The sequence below is a fragment of the Convolutriloba macropyga genome, unplaced genomic scaffold, assembly GCF_964194025.1.
Source record: "Convolutriloba macropyga unplaced genomic scaffold, txConMacr16.3 SCAFFOLD_2209, whole genome shotgun sequence".
Classification (NCBI taxonomy): Eukaryota; Metazoa; Xenacoelomorpha; order Acoela; family Convolutidae; genus Convolutriloba; species Convolutriloba macropyga.
In genome coordinates, this window is record NW_027449339.1 from 33530 (window position 1) to 36435 (window position 2906).

A 2906-nucleotide genomic window follows, 5' to 3' on the forward strand; every position below is an offset into this window, starting at 1 on the left:
GGCTCGAAAAAACACAGCTTAGCCTCAGATCCTTTACATAGAAGGCTAGCTAAAATAAACTTACCTTGGACGAGGGTAAAGTTTAGTCAGTTCTTAGGGGAGAGTAATCCACAGCTTCTCGCCCTCTGAACATTCTCCCAGATATGTAGGTCTGGGAGAGTCTCCTCCTGTTCTTCGGAATCTGGAGGTAGACAAAGACAGTACGATACGATCTTGCATCGGGATGACTAACCGATAATGATCATAATCTGACAATTTTTCCGGCTTGAGGCACCGGAGTCAGATTAAAGACACATACTGAACTAAAGGCGTATGTGCAAAGCTTGTCGGAGTGTAGAGAGTCAAGCTGAGTTGACTCGTCACGTGGTGATGACAACAGCCATGTGCAAAACACTCACAACTTTATCGTCTATGTGGAAAAGGTTGCTAACAGCGCTCTCTATGAGAGGCCCTCGCATATAAACTATACGAGGAAAAGGCGATAGAGTTGTTTGAATGTGGGGCAGGTTCATCGACAAGCTAAGTTGATCACATTCTTGTTGTGGCATCCTACTAGAATTGGTCACGGTCTGCACCAACTCTCCCCAAGTTGGCCAGACTTAAAACTAGAAATAAGGTTTGCAGCTATGTGAAACCTAGAAACTGTAAAGGAGTTGAAAGAACTTAAAGGAATTGAAAGAGGCCTTGAGGTATATCCTCTTGGTAAAGACCCACAAAAGCTCACAAAAGTGGCTTCGAAGGGCAAAACTGGTTCATCCAAAACAATTGGAGAGCTTAAAGCAGAACCAATTCGAATGAAACACTATTGGTGAAACTTCATCATGAGAACGTCACAAGCTGATCACGCTCTATGATATGACTAGTATTATGTTGCTTCTAGTAGGCTAAGCGCAAGCCGAAACATCAACATGTGAAAGTCGTAGAATTTTGCAATCAAACTGTGGCTAGTACTGTGATGTTACTAGTAACCTGGTGTTCCGTCATATGGCCAAGAGAGCATTTGAAGGCGAAACTTCTGCATGGGAAAGCTGCATCATGATCAAAATTTTATATCGAGTATTATGTTGACGTTAGTAGGCCTTGGCCGAAAACGCAGCATGTGAAAGGTATAGATAAAAGTTATTGTTGCAGTCAGTACTGTGTAGTTACTAGTAGCTGGATTTAAGCTCAAAATGAGACACTGTTGGTGAAACTTCATCATGAGAATGTCACAAGCTGATCAAGCTCTATGATATGACTAGTATTATGTTGCTTCTAGTAGGCTAAGCGCAAGCCGAAACATCAACATGTGAAAGTCGTAGAATTTTGCGATCAAATTGTGGCTAGTACTGTGATGTTACTAGTAACCTTGTGTTACGTCATATGGCCAAGAGAGCATTTGAAGGCGAAACTTCTGCATGGGGAAGCTGCATCATGAACAAAAGTTTATATCGAGTATTATGTTGACATTAGTAGGCCCTGGCCGAAAGCGCAGCATGTGAAAGGTATAGATAAAAGTTATCGTTGCAGTCAGTACTGTGTAGTTACTAGTAGCTGGATTTAAGCTCGAAATGAGACACTGTTGGTGAAACTTCATCATGAGAACGTCACAAGCTGATCACGCTCCATGATATGACTAGTATTATGTTGCTTCTAGTAGGCTAAGCGCAAGCCGAAACATCAACATGTGAAAGTCGTAGAATTTTGCGATCAAATTGTGGCTAGTACTGTGATGTTACTAGTAACCTTGTGTTACGTCATATGGCCAAGAGAGCATTTGAAGGCGAAACTTCTGCATGGGGAAGCTGCATCATGAACAAAAGTTTATATCGAGTATTATGTTGACGTTAGTAGGCCCTGGCCGAAAGCGCAGCATGTGAAAGGTATAGATAAAAGTTAGCGTTGCAGTCAGTACTGTGTAGTTACTAGTAGCTGGATTTAAGCTCGAAATGAGACACTGTTGGTGAAACTTCATCATGAGAACGTCACAAGCTGATCACGCTCTATGATATGACTAGTATTATGTTGCTTCTAGTAGGCTAAGCGCAAGCCGAAACATCAACATGTGAAAGTCGTAGAATTTTGCAATCAAACTGTGGCTAGTACTGTGATGTTACTAGTAACCTTTTCTTACGTCATATGGCCAAGAGAGCATTTGAAGGCGAAACTTCTGCATGGGGAAGCTGCATCATGAACAAAAGTTTATATCGAGTATTATGTTGACGTTAGTAGGCCCTGGCCGAAAGCGCAGCATGTGAAAGGTATAGATAAAAGTTATCGTTGCAGTCAGTACTGTGTAGTTACTAGTAGCTGGATTTAAGCTCGAAGTGAGACACTGTTGGTGAAACTTCATCATGAGAACGTCACAAGCTGATCACGCTCTATGATATGACTAGTATTATGTTGCTTATAGTAGGCTAAGCGCAAGCCGAAACATCAACATGTGAAAGTCGTAGAATTTTGCGATCAAACTGTGGCTAGTACTTTGATGATGCTTGTAGCCAACCGAATTGGTTGAAAAGCCCAATAAGTAAGCTAACTTGGGAGAGCTTGTTGGAAACCAAATGCTACTAGATTGGTCCAAATACATCCTTCAACAGGGGATCACTTGGCTCGCTTTACGAAGAGGAGCACAGCTATATGTGTTAATTCGGTATGAATCGCAAGATTTGTTTACCGACCTCTCTAACGCAAAAGGCGGTCTCGGCTTCGGCTGTTGACTGCGTCCGATTCAGGGTTATATAACTCTCGATTGAACACATTGATGTTCTATTGTTGGTGCTTCCAATAAAATTGGAACACTTAAAGCAGAACCGATTCAAATAATAGCATTCTGATCAATGATTGCATTCCTTGATCAAGAACTGCTGGAGTCATTGTGATGGCGAATTTTCTTCATAAGAAAATTGCAAAGAGACGGAACTTAA

General features: G+C 41.7%; 1 pseudogene; it reads left to right on the forward strand.

Annotated features, from left to right (window-relative positions):
• Positions 1–2567: 2567 nt before the first annotated feature.
• Positions 2568–2719, forward strand: LOC142354970 (5.8S ribosomal RNA; annotated as a pseudogene).
• The last annotated feature ends 187 nt before the right edge of the window (positions 2720–2906 follow it).